At 33.8% G+C, this 18,272-nt stretch overlaps 1 protein-coding gene across 1 annotated transcript in view; it reads right to left on the reverse strand.

Annotated features, from left to right (window-relative positions):
* Positions 1–18,272, reverse strand: part of SGCZ (sarcoglycan zeta) — a 1,030,117-nt gene that overhangs the window by 718,849 nt on the left and 292,996 nt on the right. The window lies entirely within an intron of this gene.

An 18,272-nucleotide genomic window follows, 5' to 3' on the forward strand; every position in this document is an offset into this window, starting at 1 on the left:
GGGAGAGAGAAAGACACAGAATGGTCTCACTCATCTATGGGCTTTAAGAAAAATAAAAAACATTTTAACAGTATCTCAGAGACAAGAGAGATGAAGGCTGGTAGGTGCAGCTCATGACATGGAGCTCATCACATAGAGTGATGAGTGAAGTTGAAGAGATGACTACATTGAAAACTATCGTAACAATGTGAATGAATGAGGGAAGTAGAAAGCCTATCTCGAGTACAGGTGTGGGGGGTGAGGAGGAAGGAGATCTGGGAAATTGGTGGTGGGAATGTTGCACTGGTAAAGGGGGGTGTTCTTTACATGACTGTAATCATACAACTATAATCATATTTGTAATCACGGTGTTTAAATAAAGATAATTATAAATATATATAATTTATATTTCCTAAAAATAATAGTCATAAAGTATTTCATGAACATATTACATAGTAATATACCTTTAATTAGATAACAATTATAACTTCCCCTTTTATTTCTGATGTGGTCAAGTCCTAAGAAATCTTTATATATTTTGATGAAACTCCATTCTTATATATCACTTTAAAATTCTATCTTACCTACTCTGGCTTTATTGTTAATTTTCCTTAATATTGCTTTGGAAAGATACCTAAATATACACAAACTAGATGAATTCTAATTTATCATCTGTGCAATTTGTTTTTTGGTTTAAAAATATCTAAAACTCAAAATATATTTTTTATATTTTATTTTAGAAGTTCATAGTTTTTAAAAGAGTATGTCCCTGTGAATATCACAACTGTGTGGTTGACCAAAGTGATGTATATAAGTTGTAAAATAATCAGTGAGGACCACAACTAACTGAGTGTGCAAACAACAGGCATGTGTGTAAATCTTGTACACTACAACAATACAAATATAGAAAGGGAAATGTAGAGGGAAAGTTTTATAGTTCTAAACTGCAACTAGATCTATGATAAAAATTCAGAATTAATGTTTCATGTAAAGTAAGGTAATGATTGAAATTATTTTATTTTTTACGAAGATCAGATATCATAATAATATTCCTTGAAGTGTCTGCTTTCTTTATAGAATTATATTTTCATAGCTTAATCGATTACTTTCATATGAACTTCATCTATTTAATTACTTTATTCTGTTTCATTTTTAAGTTTAGTCTTGTTCAAAACTAAACCAACTTACTTATTGGGATTTTTAATTTTTTAAAAATTTGTATAAGACCTCGATTCTTTAATTGCAACTTTGCTTTTTTTCCCTTTTTTTATTTTTTATTGTAAGAATTTATTCGAGACAAAATTGATGTAAACTGACATAACATAATATAGTAACATAACATATAATTAATATAATATATATAATATAATAATACATGTAAGTCAAAGAACATTTCTAAATAAAACACAATTTTTTATCATAATGACTTACATATCTTTCACAGTAATATTTTAGGAACATATTAACATTGAATCAGGGGAATATCCATCACCCCCAGTGTTGATCTCCCTTCATCCCTGTTTTCAAGTATATATCCCTTTCTTCCTCTTTTATCCCCCAGAATGCTAGTTTAACTAGAAGCATATATGTTAACACTAATGTAAACCTTTTCTTTTTTTTTTTTTTTTTTTTTTGCAGTTCAAGATATTTTTACTAGGGGCCGGGTGGTGGCGCTGGAGGTAAGGTGCCTGCCTTACCTGCGCTAGCCTAGGAGACGGACCGCGGTTCGATCCCCCGGCGTCCCATATGGTCCCCCAAGCCAGGAGCGACTTCTGAGCGCATAGCCAGGAGTAACCCCTGAGCGTTACCGGGTGTGGCCCAAAAACCAAAAAAAAAAAAAAAAAAAAAAAAAGATATTTTTACTAGTGGTTTCTTAAAGGTTTAGAGTCAAAGGAGTACTGTATAAAAATGTTAGAGTGGCAATTATCGTTTGCATGGGCCCACCAAAGTATGGGGGTCATGGAAAGGAAAAACTTTGGCCTAAGTACAAGGAGACCCTATCCCTGAAATTTCCTGACATAAGACCATTTCTAGGCTCCAGGCAAACTAGGTTGTCCAATCCTGGTCATCAATTTTGCTATTTTAATTCCTTACAATTTCCACTGTATTTTATTTTTCAATTTCAATTTATTGAATAGATAAAATTTGGGGAAAAAGTTTATATTTAATAATCATGAGAAGGCAAGTGTATACAGGAGGTATATCCAAACAATGGAATTTCAAATAATGCTAAAATATAAATGATTTAGGAATATATAGAAACATGGAAAACGTTTACATTAATATAACTAAGTGAATAAACCAGTTTGAAATGGTCTTAATTACTTTATGTATTAACATGCTTAAAAAGGCAAATAATGGATTTTTAGGTGTGTTTGCATGCACACGCATGAACGTATATTTCCCAGGGGTTAATGTGAATGTATAGAGAGTAGAGATAATTTTCATAGAACCAAACCAATTTGGTATTTAATAAATGCATATTATTATAAGTGTATGTTTTACAATGTTTTTAGTTCATCATGCCTAGTGATAATCAGGAGTTACTCTTGGTGCTGCATTCATTATCACTCCTGGGGATGCTCAGAAGACCATAGGGGGTGCTGGAGCTTAAACCTGGATTATCTGCAAGCTAAGGCAAGCACCTTTATCCACTATCTCTCCAGCATTATAACTTTCATAGCAAAAAAAGCCTATTAAAATAGAAAACTGTTATTTTTTGCTTTCCTGTGTGACTTGGGAGGCTCCCAAGCAATATGTAAACAAACTAAGGGTTCCTGTCAATATTTGTCAAACCATTCCAGCAGTTCAAAATTCAGGTCCAGGATGCAGATGTTTAACCACTGCTAGGCCACAGAGATACACAGGTGATGAGGCAATTTTCATCTTGTATGCCATGCCTCTTAGTGTATTTCTACAGAACTAGCAAACAGTTTTTTTTAAGTATTTTTAAATTCAGGTGTTTGGATGTTTTTAAACCACTTACACCTAGTGTGATAATTCAGATGAATATATTTGAATTCTAAATACTGTCCAACCAGCATAAATGTCCTTTTTCTACTTTCTACTTTGATTTTTTGTACTACTAATTTTTAATAAATACAATTCAACATGGTTTATTTGCTATCTTGTCAATTATCACAGTTTCATCCTAAAAGAGGTTATAGTAGCTCAAATATATTTAAAGAACATTATGGTCTAATATATTCATATTTCCACATTTGACCCCTTGACAGTACTGTCATCTTCTATAGATATATTAAATTCGACATTTTTAAGACTTCTCTTTAGTCAATTCTCTTTTAGAGACATAAAGAGAAAAAATAGTTTAACACATATTATTATGTTTATTATTTCCAGTGCCCATCATTTGGCATGAAAAATTTCTGTCTGATAGCAAGTTCCTTCCTGGTCTATGTATGCCTAGTTTTTATTGAGTACTGAACATTGCAAAATTTTACTAGATATTTGAATATTTCTTTTTTTTTTTTTTTTTTTTGGTTTTTGGGCCACACCCATTGACGCTCAGGGGTTACTCCTGGCTATGCGCTCAGAAGTTGCTCCTGGCTTGGGGGACCATATGGGACACCGGGGGATCGAACCGCGGTCCGTCCAAGGCTAGCGCAGGCAAGGCAGGCACCTTACCTCTTGCGCCACCGCCCGGCCCATATTTGAATATTTCTATAAATACAATTGTGTTTGTTAGAAGCATATGTTATTCACAATGATATTATCTCTATTCATCCTTTATGTTTGTTTCATTTGGAGCCACATCCACCAGCACTCAAAGGTTAACTCTGGTTTTGTGTTCAGGGGTCATTTCTGGCTGTGATGGGAACCCTACCGGATGCTGGAGTTCCAACCATGGTTGCTTGCAAGGAAAACGTCACACCAGCTGTTTTATTGCTCCAACCCCAACTCCAATAAAGGTTCTTCTAAACATTGCTGGTTGAGATGGGTTCATTTATAAACTAGAGATAAACAGGGAAATATTTTTCTCCCTCCAAATTGCCAGTCGTGACCAAGGTAACCCAAGCATTGGCAGGGGCATCTAAGAAGACCTAAAATAGCGAAGAAGTCCACAACCAACCCCATCCAGGACCACCTCTTGCTCTTCCTTTTTCCCTCTTTGCCCCTCAGTCTTGCTGCTTGGCATCAGAAGAGGGGATAGGCTCATTTCTGGCTTTGGACCAATTCTCTTTTCAAGGCTTAGTGCAAACCCCTGTTCCATGTATTCTCCATTGTCATCTGCTGACCCCTGGCCTCATGACATGGGCTCCCTCTCGGTGCTCAGCTATATAACTCATCCAGGGCCAGGATGCATTATCTGGTAACTCTGAGTGTCTTTGAGCATGGGTATTTTATTTGTTTTTAATGGCCCAAGACTCTTGACATGTTGCACTGGTGAAGGGTGTGTGTGTTCTTTTTTTATGACTGAAATCCTACTACAATCATGTTTGTAATCACGGTGTTCAAATAAATATATTACTTAGAAAAAAAAACTAGAGATAATTTCTCATTATGAGCTTTCTGTGCACCCTATCCAAAACCAAGTTCAATGACTACCCATTGTCCAGTCTGATCACAGGAATGGACACGTATCAAAACTGAAGTTGGTTATTTCACAAAATTTATTCCTGTCACATGTAATCACTTGTGAAAAAAATGGGGAGAATCATCAAAATAACACCTAGCAACCATGTGTTTAGATATTTGTTCTTTGTAACTATAACCTGAAATTCTAATTACTACTTAGCTTTTCCTTAACACTAAATTACACTTTCTCAATTAAGAAACTGAGCCAGATCTTTGAGTTCCTCTAGCTCCAAAGACTGAGAACTGTAGAAAATGTTTATTTGTGTTAATTATGTTTTCTTTTTGTTTTACCTGTCTTGTACATTAGTGCTTTTTATTGTCTACCTAAAAAATGATCATTCTATATACATGGACATAATTACTGTTGTGTAAAGTGACAATTCAGTTATCTTTATTCTGTGACAAACTAAATTTGAAGTCAATTGGTTAGTGAGAATGGAATCAAGATTGTTGACTTCATGCACATAGTTTTCATTTATTAAAAGTATTATATTTAACATGTTTTAAAGTGACACATATTGGGAAAATTTAGTTAGCATGTACATACTTTGGGTTCTGCTAAGGTTCTTTTTAAAATTACATGTCTAATAAATGTGAAAACTGAAAACACAAACTGTGCATTTTCATTTATTTTTCTCTTCAGTGTATCTTCAACTCATAATTAAAGATTCCATGTACACTTTGAGCATCATTTTTGATGGTTTTGTGTGGCTCTGAACCTGACCTTTCTTATCATCCTAAACTGAATTATATTTTATATATGTAATTTTTGTTTCAATCACTCAAATCACCCAAATAAAAATCAGTTTAATTTACCCAAAAACATTAAATTAGTGTTATCTTCATATATCTCTAACCAATATATGATTATTTCAGTAAATTATGCAATATATGTCACATAGTTTTCAAATTTTTAACAATAGCATATAATTTGCATCCAAATTCTAAATTATTTTGTAAAATTTCTTTATTTAATAACCTAAATCAATGCTGCTCAATAATTTGAGCCAGATATTTATTGTTTTTGCTATGAAAATATAAATTGATATAAAAAGAGGTGGGATTAATTTTTAATAATGGTTTTTATTTGACTATATATAATCGACATTATTATTTTCAGATATGAACTGAAACTCCTGGCTAAGCACTCAGAAATTGCCCCTGGCTTAGGGGGACCATATGGGACACCGGGGGATCAAACCATGGTCCTTCCTTGGGTAGCGCTTGCAAGGCGCTTACCTCTAGCGGCATCTTGCCGGTCCCATTTGTAGCACATCTTAATTAGACTAGTAACATATTGAGTGCTCTATAGCCACATATATCAAAGGGTTACAATATTTAATAAAGTAGTTCTATGTAATTTTTGAGGTCATTTTAGTAATTATATGTTTACAATTTCATTTGTTTGAAATATTGATAAACTGTATTTATAGCAATAGTAAATGTTAGAGTAGTAGATGCCACTAATTACCAGTTATAACCTGCTAAAGTCTGTAATACTCTTATGTTTCAATACTATTTCTAGTATTTTGTCATGCAAATGAGCAGTTTATGCTCCATTTGGGCAAAGCAATTATCAAATGCCTGAGTTCTACTTAAATCTCCAGTCTCGAGTATCAGCTAGAAAGCTTAATGATTATTTTGAAAGAGACCCAGATTCAGTCTCTGGCATAATCAGAAACAACACTGGGTTGTTGCTTTTGAGCAGGACCAGATAAGAACCAACCCTCTTAAGTCATATTGCAAAAAGAGTAACATCTAGAATTAAATTGTATTGCATGATTAGTACACTAACCAAAACACATAAGCCCTAAAAAATGTATGATAAATTAGTTTTCTTCCATTTTTCTCTTTCTCCATATTTTTCTGAGAACATTTATTCTAGAAATTCTTTCCATTCTTTCTTTGCCCCTGTTTAGATGCTCAGATATTCAAAAATCTCCAGTCAGTTATACAACTCCAAACCATCTATTTGAGGACCAGGAAAGCATTCTATTTAACAATCCCAATCCGACACTCAAAGAATAGTGTTGCACTCCCAGGAGATCAGGTGCCTTCCTGGAGTTTTGAGCCTCTGAGCAGTGTTATGTTCCAATTATCAGAGATATTGTAGTTATCCTTAGCATTCCAGGATTTAAACCACCCACCTCTACCTTTCTCTCCATACCTCATTACATACTATTTTTTTCTGTTTTTTTTTTCTCTCAAAATGGTTTCTCCTTTCTCTATCTCTCCTCTATTGCAACTGGCTTGAGTAACATGTCCATACCTGTTTATCCATACCAGTGCAATTTTTACTTTAATGATACTTAATAAATTTGCTTTCTTCTCTAATATAAAGGCATTAACATTTGAACTTTAAACTCTGCGATATAATGTGGTACATTTTCTAGGAAGTCAGCATCATATTAACAACAAGGTGCAGTGCCTTGGAAGATGGAAGGATTTCAATGCTCTCACCTACTAGGTTTTCTTATGACCTTAAAATGTTGCTGATATTTTGATAAAGGATTTCATTGCCTGCAACATGAGAGCTTTGAGAAAGGAAAATTCTGTGTTTGACTTTTAAGTCTGAATCTTCTTTTCTTGATATAGTATTTGTTAGTTATTTAGTCAAACTTAATATATGCATATATTTTTGGTCAGTTAATTTACACCAAATTTATGTACACATGACGTAAGACATCATGATTTTTAAGTGTAATGAACATTTTACATTTATAACAGGAAATGAATTAAACACTTATATTCCCTTAGGGGGAAAGGAGGTATAATTTCTTTACCTATAGAGCAGCTGCAATCACTGTTTGCTGACTTGCAAATCATTACTGAATGCTTCAGCACATCTTTTTACTTGTTGACATTGTGCAAAGTCAGCTCTTGAACTGCCCATATTTGTTGGGCTCATGATTTGCTTTTCTTATTTCCTTTTAGAAAAGATATGATTAGTAGCTTAAGATGAAAACTATTTTAAAAATTTATGATACTTTTAAAAAGTATCTATTACAATTTAAGTTCTGAAACATAAAAATGATACTTTATATAGCACTTCTGAAATATTGAAGATAACAGAAAAACTGAAATTAGTATTTGATACCTATAGTTCTATAACACATATCAAAGTTACCTTAAAACAAGAAATAACTAATCTGAGAAGCATTTACTAGTTCACAGATTAGTGGCACAGCTAATCCCATGGCCTTCAGAATTACTTCAGATAATTTAAAATTACTTGAGATCTTCCAAACTCACACTGCAGACCATATTCTCAGGTAGTGAAATTCAGTTTCATTATTTGTTCAGGCTCTTTGATATTCCAAAGTGCAGGCAAATGTATTTAGTACCATGTTTTGACTATACTAAGTCATTTGTCTACATATTTCTTTTTTTGGAGGGGAGGTTTACATCCGGCAGTACTCAGGGGTTACTCCTGGCTCTACACTCAGAGCCTGCTCCTGGCAGGATCCCGGGACCATATGGAATGCCGGGATTCAAACCACTGATAAGGCAAACGCCTTACCTCCATGCTATCTCTCCGGACCCATTGTCTACATAATTCTATGAAAATACTAAATGTCACTGTTTGAAGTATATATTATTTTTCTTTCTTTCTATTCTTTCTTCTTTCTTTTCTTTCTTTTTTGTTTCTTTCTCTTTTTTCTTTTCCTTCCCTCCCTCCCTCCTCCCTTCCTCCCTCCTCCCTCCCTCCTCCCTTCCTCCCTCCCTCCCTCCTCCCTTCCTCCCTCCTCCCTCCCTCCCTCTTCCCTTCCTCCCTCCCTTTCTTCTTTCCTCCCTCGCTTCCTTCCTTTCTTCCTTCCTTCCCTCTCTCTCTTCCTTCCTTCCCTCCCCTCTCCTCCTTCCTTCCTTCCTTCCTTCCTTCCTTCCTTCCTTCCTTCCTTCCTTCCTTCCTTCCTTCCTCCTCTCTCTCTCTCTCTCTCTTTCTTTCTTCTTTTCTTTCTTTCTTTCTTTCTTTCTTTTTCTCTCTTTCTTTCTTTCTTCTTTCTTCTCTCTCTTTCTTCTTTCCTCCTTTCTTCTTTCTTTCTCTTTCTTATATTTCTTCATTCTTTCTTTCTTTCATTCTCTTTCTTTCTCTTTCTTTCTTCTTTCTTTTTCTTTCTTTCTTTCTTTCTTTCTTTCCTTCTTTCTTTCTTTCCTTCTTCTTTCTTCTTTCTTTCTTTCTTTCTTTTCTTTCTTTCTTTCTTTCTTCTTTCTTTCTTTCTTTTCTTTCTTTTTTCTTTCTTTCTTTCTTTCTTTCTTTCTTTCTTTCTTTCTTTCTTTCTCTCTCTCTCTCTCTCTCTCTTTCCTTCCTACCTTCCTTCCTTCCTTCCTTCCTTCCTTCCTTCCTTCCTTCCTTCCTTCCTTCCTTCCTTCCTTCCTTCCTTCCTTCCTTTCTTTCTTTCTTTCTTTCTTTCTTTCTTTCTTTCTTCCTTTCTTTCCATACCCATTGATGCTTGGGAGTTACTCCTGCCTCTGCTCTCTGTAATCGCTCCTGTACCATATGGGAAGCTGGGGATCGAATCCATGTCCATCCTGAATCATTTGCATACAAGGCAAAGACCCTACTGCTCTGCTATTGCTCCAGCAATTGCTAATTGCTTCATATTTATATATAATAGCATATTTAACAATATGCTTGGTAACAATTGACTATTGGAAAGTTCAGTTTGTTGAAAACAATAAAATATGTGAGAAGGAAATTGGAGAACATAAATTCAACTTTCTAGGTGACTGAGTATGAGTATATTTGAAGTCCCTAGTCATCTGAAATAATAAAAGGACTTCTAGTTCTTTCCCTATTAAGTTGCCAAATCCATCGGATTGAAGAAATACTATTAAATAGGATTCTTGTCTTACACATTATCAACCCAGTTCTATCCAAGTACTCATATGAACCCTGAGCTCTGCCAGGAGTAATCGCTGAGAATAGAGCCAAGATTATGTCCTGAGAAAGCAGATGTAGGCCCAACACAAATAAATAAAGTCTTCAAGACTAGTTTTTAGCAATATTCAAAGAGGGGTAATACCAAACACCCACAGCATTATCTAAAATAGAATTCTATGTCATCAAAACATGCTGAAGAATAAAATCAGGTCAATATTGTTTAATTTGTGGATACATAAAGCATTATTCATACCAATGAAATGAAGAAGATGTAGATGTTCACAATAAGTTTAGATTTTTCTCTTAATAAGGAGAGCTGGACCTTCTGCACTTAGCTTATAGTCTTTCAGGATGTCTCCTTTTGCTGGATTGTATTTTAAAATGGAAATTTCAGGTATACTCTATTGCAGCTATTTTTATCAGGTAAAGCGTTAGAAATCCATTGTTTTCTCATAGTATATTTTAACTTCATTGACAATATTATTTTGTTTCACTTTTTGTATATACATATTTAGCCCATAATTTCAGATCTGACTTTCTTCCTCTTTCTTAGTAAAACAATCTACATATACAAAATTTTAAATAAAAACTTAACCCTGAAATTATGGTCAAATTGCCTATTTCTTCTTGTATTTTTATCAACTTATAATATTTAATGTATAACATTTGCTGATATAATACTGAAATAGTATATTTATTTTACTAGATACCTTCTCTCTTATAAATATAGCTATGTATATTCATTCTTACAACCTCTTCAAAAGTGTACTTTGAAGCTGTGAAAGGTTTCTGATAGTTTAATGGTTTTTTTCACATATAGCAGTATAACAATAAAAGTATAAAATATGTTTAAATTATGACAAAATTATAGAAATTATACAAGTCTAAGTCTGAAATTATGTTAAAAATAATACTAGAATAATTTGTAAATATTGAGATGAATCCTAATTCAAAGCAAAATTGATGTACAACATAATATTTGCAATTTTTCCATTTTTTGATCTCCAAATGCTAAGAAAAATTATTTATAGAAAGAGAAATTTAAATTCCTGAGCTATCAGTAGTATTTTAAGTTTTGGGAAATATTGTTTAAAAATATGAAGAGTATTACTGAATTTTAGTTTAAAATAATTATGAGATCCATCTTCTCCCTAAGAGCTATATATCAAACATATTGTGACATATAAAAATGATGGTACTACCAACAATGTATATTTAATAAAATTAAAGACTTTGGGTTGTTATAACACTTTTCTAGAGATCATTTACCTAAAATTAATGTCCACTGGTGTACAAGGATATACCTGAAACACATGAATATAATATTTTTTGAACAAGCATTAATTCTTAATCATATTTAAGTTCTCCATCTTTAGTCCACCCACAGGTGCTTTCAAATATTGGGCTTGTCTTTTCTAGTTAAAATACTATCACAAAGAAGAGTACCTGGCAAAAAGTGGGTATTGAAAGAACAATGATAGAACTTCTACACTCAGTGATAATCACAGATTTAATATTTACTTAACACCCTAGACATATTTATTTATTTATATCCTACTATTTATTTTAATTTAGTGATAATATTTACAAAGTTATTCATGATTGGGCTTCAGGCACACAATTTTACAACCTCAATTCCTTCATTAATGTCCGCTTCCCTCTATCAAAGCCCTACTTCCCATTTTTCTCAATGAAAAGCAGTTTTTAAAAGTAACTTGAAATTTTTAGTTTACATACTGTCACTGATAGGGTGTCAAACCTAACACTTTCAAACTATTTTAACATAATATTTTATAACATAATATTTAATATTGAGAACTTAAATATTTATTATATTTTAAGATATATCCATTCAATATAGTTTTCTCCACCATAGATATTTCCCTGACATAATGCCCCATATGTTAAGCTTGCTAATAAATACCAGTTCTCAAGTTTGTTGTTTCTTTTGAACATTTGTTATACTTCCATGTTTACACTACTGTTCTAAATAGAAGTAGTTCAACATAATCTGTAAATACAACAGCATTCTATCTTTATCCATATAAACATTTTAATATTGAGAACTCATAGGCTTATTATATCTTAAGATATATCACATTTCCATTTAATATGGAGGTGATAATGACAACAATAAGAAAAAATCACTTCTCCAACTTAACATAGTATTCATAATTTTGAGAATTTCTTCAGTTATTATTATATGAGATATACCAGCTTCTCATGCCATGATAACTCTACAGTAATAGCTGAAAAATTTGTTTTTATTTTATGTTATTTAACATGAATTATTTCTGATCAATTTCAATGTATTTGACTGTAATCAATGAGTAGATTTACCTTTTTATTTATATGATTAATATTTAAATATAATTAATTTTCCACTACAAAACACAGCTTCAAGAAATAAAACAGGACACAAGGAAATGGAAACACACCCAATTTTTAAATTGAGAGGATTGGCATCCTTAAAACAATAATACTTGGAGCCAGAGCGATAGCACAGTGGTAAGGCATTTGCCTTGCATTAGGCTGATCCAGGATGGACTAGAACTTGATCCCCAGCATCCCATATGGTGCCCAAGCCAGGAGCGATTTCTGAATGCAAAACCAGGAATAATCCCTGAGCACCACTAGGTGTGGCCAAACAAACAAACAAACAAACAAAAATGCCTCCCAAAACACTGTACAGATGTTATACAATCCCTAGAAAGATACCTAGGCCATTTTCAAAGCACTTGATAAAACACTCCTGTAATTCATATGGAACAAGAAACATTATATATGTATATGTACGTGTGTGTGTGTGTGTGTGTGTGTGTGTGTGTATAAAGTAATCTTAGGGAAAAAGAAGATTGAATGCATCACTTTTCCCAACTTCAAAATACTATAAAGCAGTAGTCATTAAACAGCACTGTATTAGGATAAAGACAGACTTACGGATCATTGGAATAGACTTAAATATTCTGAAACAGATTCTCAGGTATATGATAAATTATTCTTTATAAGGGGACAAGTAATGCAAAGTGGAGCTATGAAAGCCTCTTCAATAAGTGGTGCTTGGAAAACTGGTCATCTTCAAGGAAAAAATGAACTCAGATCTCACATTAACACCAGGCACAATAAAAATAGACTAAAGACCTTAGAATCAACTCTGAAACCATAAGGTACATAGGGAATATATAAGCAGAACACTACATAACACTGAAGTTAAAAGCATCTTCAAGGCTGAAAAACCACTGGCTAAACTAGTGGTAGGTAGGATAAACCAACAGGAGTAAATTTAACTAAAAATCCTCTTCACCTCAAAGAAAAAAGTGACTAGGTTAAAAAGACAACCCACATTATGTGAGAAACTATTCACCAATAATCATAAGGGGTTAATATACGAAATATAAAAGGCACTGGTAGAACTTTTAAAAAAAGTGCATCTAACTTTATTCAAAGATAGGGAGAATATAAGAACAGATATTTCCTCAGAGAAATACTGATGGCAAAAGGGCACGTGATAAATGTATTCACATCATTTATTCTTAGGAAGATGTAAATCAAAACAACAATGAAATATCATCTCAAACCACAGAGACCAGCACACATCACAAATTACAAGAATCAGTGCCGGCACAGATGAGGGGAAATAGTACTCTCATTTACTGCTGGTGGAAATAACCATTGTTCAACCTTTGGAAAACAATATGAGATATTTCTAAAAAAAAATGAGAAATTAGATTGTTGGTGTTACTCACAAGATTGGAAGCCTTCTGATTCCATATTTTATACCTTATACCTGACTTGGATTGTTAATACTTCACAGCTACCATGCTTCTTACCGATTTTCCCTGCTTTAGATTATTGCATCTGAAGCACAATATCTGGCACCCAGAAGAGAGACTGGAGACAAAACGATGGCAGCACCACCAAGAACAACTTGTTTTCATTACACCTTGTCAGAAGTCAAATTTACCAGGACTCATAAAGGCTTCTAGCTCTTTCAACATGAAGCCACATATGGGAGCTAACCTAATGAGAAGCTGCTCTTAAATTATTCTGCACTTGTGTCGCAGCTAAATAATAGTAATCTTACCTTTAAGTGCCTTGATGTTTTAATTTCAAAGCAAGAAAAGAACCTCTTCTTTAATATTCTAATGTTTTTGCTCACAGAGCACCATGAAAAAGGAACATAAATCTATATATAAATAATATATGCCTATAGATTCTTATTACAGTGCTCATTGCTGAATGTTGGCAACATGTTTTCAAATTACGTATATCTGTAGAAATAGTCTAATGTTTATATTCACAGAAGTCTATGAAAAAGAAACTTAAATGCTCTAGACTTATTACAGTGCTCATTATAAGAATGTTTACCGACTTACTTTCAAATTAAGTATGTTCAAAAAAATGTTCTACTGTTTTGGCTCACAAAGTCTAAGGAAAAAGAATTTGTATGTTCTAGAGTTTTATTATAGTGCTAAGCATAAGAATGTTTACCAATTTATGAAAAAAAGATTTTATGATATGTATAAGACAAGGATATGAAAAAGTTAATAACTTTGAGAATGATGAATGCAAAATATAACATCTGATGCTTTTACAGCCAAGTCTACTCTTAATAGCAGTGATTCCTAGGAATTAAATACTAACTTAGAACTGGCTTAAAATTCCCTCAATACTATATTTGCTGGCTTTATATTAATAAAGTACTTTGAAACATTCCCATTTACCACCCTAGGTAGGTCAAATATAAAGCTGTAGCAAAGTTTTGGATCAACAATATGTTTGCATATGTCTGGTGACCACCTTTAACATTTGTAGTCAATTCTTTTGTCTGTGTTATACAAAGCACTTTTTACCATCCCCTTCCTGCTGCCACTTAGCAAAACCTTTCTATTCTTTTCCTATTCTTACCTCTAGTGGGTTTATTGCTTTCCCTATTAAACCCCTTTACTCCTATAGCTCAACAGCCCTTGTGCCCCTGAGCACTGCCTCCTTTTACTCCATACCTTTTAACTTGGCATCAACATGGATTGTCACTTGAGACCAGAATGACGATATTGATTGTCCTTCTTGTGGGCCCTGGCACAAGAACTGATCTTGGCCCAGGACTCTTCCCAGCAGCTTCCACTGTATTCCTCACTGCTTTCAACAGAGTACCTCATTAGCTGTAGCAGTAATCCATTTCTGACTACTTTGGATTTGATAACAACAGAATAGGGTAGAAATGTGTATTTTATATATATATATATATATATTTCTTGAGAAATATTGTTGTTGCCTTGGACTAGTTCAGCAGATAAAAGGGGATACATCTATTCCTTTATTGGTATTTCTTTCAGAACACTGTTGTCATTATACTTATGTTTTAGAGTTAACAGAGTATGGCATCAACTGAGTGATAGATACATTCTAGTACTTTGTAGCTATATACCTTTTTTTGCATAGATCCAGTAAAATGGAATATTCTATTGAAATAGAGGAGTTCTCATCTAAATAGAAATTTAATTGTTGCAGGTGGTTCCTAAACCCTGAAACTGTCATATTGGCTTGACTTAAGCTTCAGTTGATTTGAGATTGGTCTACGCCCCTAAATTTTGGGTGCCATCTAATGAAACTATAAGCAGACCTCAAGCTACTCTAGCTATAATGGAACCAGTAGCTGTCTTGTAGCACCCTGGCAATCACTTGTAATCAGGGCATCCTTCATTCCACCATAGCAATGACTGGCAACTGGGGCAAGCTTCATGGTGGCCTGGCAATGATACAAGATTATGAGAGCCTAAGGGATCTATTGTGATGCCTAACAATGACAGTCACTAAGAATAAGATGAAGGAAATGGAACCTTTTACTTTTCCAGACACCGAAAAGAACCCTCTGTGGTTATGCAAACTAAAAGACTCTTCTGAAAAGTACAAAGTATAAAAAGTTGAAAAGTATGATCAAATGCTTCATGTGAAGGCCACCATGCTCTTATCTAGGTTAAAAGTTATTTTCTTTCTTTTTCTTTATCCAAGTTTATACTGTACCTATGCAAAATAACAGCTATTTTTTGTCACTTTTTATTATCTCTGATTTGGAGGTTCCTGCCTCTTGCAAAGAGCAATAGACCATCATCTCTCTGACAAATATCAACTTTTTGTGCTGATAAACAGAATAAGAAGAATTGTTAGGTCAATCCACGTTTTCCTTCAATACAAAAACTTCTACCCTTGCTCTTTCCACTCTTCATCCCTACTTTTGAATGTAAAAAACACCTAAATTGCTTAAGTTTTCTATAGGTACTTTGTATGTTACTTGACACTCCTCCAGCCTGGGAATGGATAAAATGTGAAAATTAACTACCATATGACCCAGCCATAAGACTTTTAGGAATACACAATAGAATCCCCATAGAATCCCCAAAACACAATACAGAAAAAAAAAAAACCTTCTGGATCCCTATGTTTATTGGATCACATTTACAATAGCCACAATTGAAAACACACACACACATATACACACACAAATTTCCAAGAACAGATGTGTGTATAAAGAAACTATGATACATTTACACAACGAAATAGTACATAACTGTGCTTATATGTGTATAGAAATGGAAGGCATTACACTGAGAAAAATGAGTCAGAAGAAGAAGGACAAACAGATTATTGACACTCATTTGGGGGATATAAAAATCAGTTATTAAAGTAGTAATATTCAGAGACAATAGAGACAAGGGCCAGGAGGACCTGTCTGTTGGGGGACAGTTGCTAAAAATATTGGAGGAGTGCAGTTAGGGCAGAGAAGGATCAACTATAACAAAGATAGTTGGAATGAACTCTTTGGACAATAATTGGATGTTGAAAGGAGATCTAGTGATAGGCATGATACCCCTCAGTAAAAACAATGCACACCACATCACAGGTTCTAAAAGATGTAGAAAAAGGGGAAAGAAGAGAGAGAGAGAGAGAGAGAGAGAAGAGAGAGAGAGAGAAGAGAGAGCAAGAAGTGAGAGAGCGCGAGGGGGGAGAGAGAGAGAGAAGAGAGAGCAAGAAGTGAGAGAGCGCGAGGGGAGAGAGAGAGAGAGAGAGAGAGAGAGAGAGAGAGAGAGAGAGAGAGAGAATGTTTGCCCTAGAGGCAGATGGGTGGAGAAAATTACATCAACTGGAGACATTGGAGGAGAAAAATGTGCACTGGTGAGTGGTTTGTATATTGTCTGACTGAAATACAATCATCAACAGCTTCATATCTATGAAAACCAAACAACTGTATTTTTACCTTGTAAACACTATGTTTAAATAAAGCAAAACAAATGATTAATTTCTTTTATAACTTAATTTCCAGTAGACCTGAAACTTAGCATTGAATAATTTAGTAATGTATTCTTTTCTTTAAGAAAGTAAAGCTCTAATACTTCCTGAGAAGAGAAATAAATGATTCAATTATTTAATCTGTTCCACTATTTTTCAGAAATAATAAAATAGCATATAATATAAAACTATTTAAATGACAATTTTCCTAAAAAAGGAATTATAAAATATAATCAGGAGTCTTATCCCTGATTAGCTTGAAAACATTTTTTTTTGTCACAGTATGCAGTGCTCAAGGGTAACCCTGGCTCTGAATTTAGGATTCATTCCTGTGGGACACGGACTACATCTATGATACTGGAGGTTTAATCTGGATCTATAGCATATAAGGCATGTTTTCTGCTGTTGAACTATCACTCAAGCTCCCAAACATTTCTTTTATACTTTTTGAGGGTCATACCCAATGTTCAGAAAATAATTTTGGTTTTGTACTCAGGGATCACTTTTGGTGAGGCATTGAGACTTTTTGTGATGTTGGGGATCAACCTGGGATTGACCATTCTGTAAGGCCACTTCTTTAATCCTTCAATTCTCTGACTGTCAAAAGCAAATTTCAAGGGCCAGAGCGGTGCAAAGTGGTACAGCGTTTGCCTTACACAAGGCTTACCCAGGACCATGACAGAGTGCTGTTTGATCCCCTGGCATCCCAGATGGTCCTCCAAGCCAGGAGCAATTTCTGAGAGCATAGCCAGGATTAACCCCTGAGCATCACTGGGTGTGGCCCCTCCCCCATAAGAAAAAAAAACAAAAAAAAATTTTAATGAAGTGATAATCTTGTCATGCAAAATCTAACTTTGCATGATCATGACACAACAGTAATACATTTAATTCTAATAATATCAGTTGCTAAATTTCCCTTTCAAATTTTTCTACTTTGTTCATTTTATTATTCAAAATCTAATATCTAGAAAAGTCAAGCTATTAAGTATAAAATTATTTATAAAAATGGAAATGGAATGCAAAATGCATACATACTCATTTCTGGAATTTCAAATGGACTTATGTTTTAATACCATTTCTTTTTATCTCAATAATCCTTAAATATAAAATAAAAAATTTTTATTTATTTCCTTTTTATTAATAATTTTTATTTTGACCAAAGTGGATTACAAATCATTCACAGTAGTATTTTAGGTACATAGTGACATTGAATCAGAGGCATTCCCACCACCAATGTTGTCCTCCCTCCACCCCTGTTCCCAGCATGCATCCTCTATCGCCCTTCCCTTGCCCCCTGGCTGCTAGTATATGTGGTCCCTTCTGTATCTAGCCTGTTGTAGATTGGGTATCAATTCTGCTATTTTTTTAGTGTAGTTTTTTTATTTTATCTTATTTTATTGAAACTAATGTGATCTAAAATATCCTTAATAGTTGAATTTCATATATACAGTAAATCAGAGCTATTCCCATTCCTGTGTCTACCTCTTCCACTAATGTTTCCAAATTGCATCCTATACCACCACCCTTT

Source organism: Suncus etruscus, chromosome 4 (assembly GCF_024139225.1).
Source record: "Suncus etruscus isolate mSunEtr1 chromosome 4, mSunEtr1.pri.cur, whole genome shotgun sequence".
NCBI classification, from domain to species: domain Eukaryota; kingdom Metazoa; phylum Chordata; class Mammalia; order Eulipotyphla; family Soricidae; genus Suncus; species Suncus etruscus.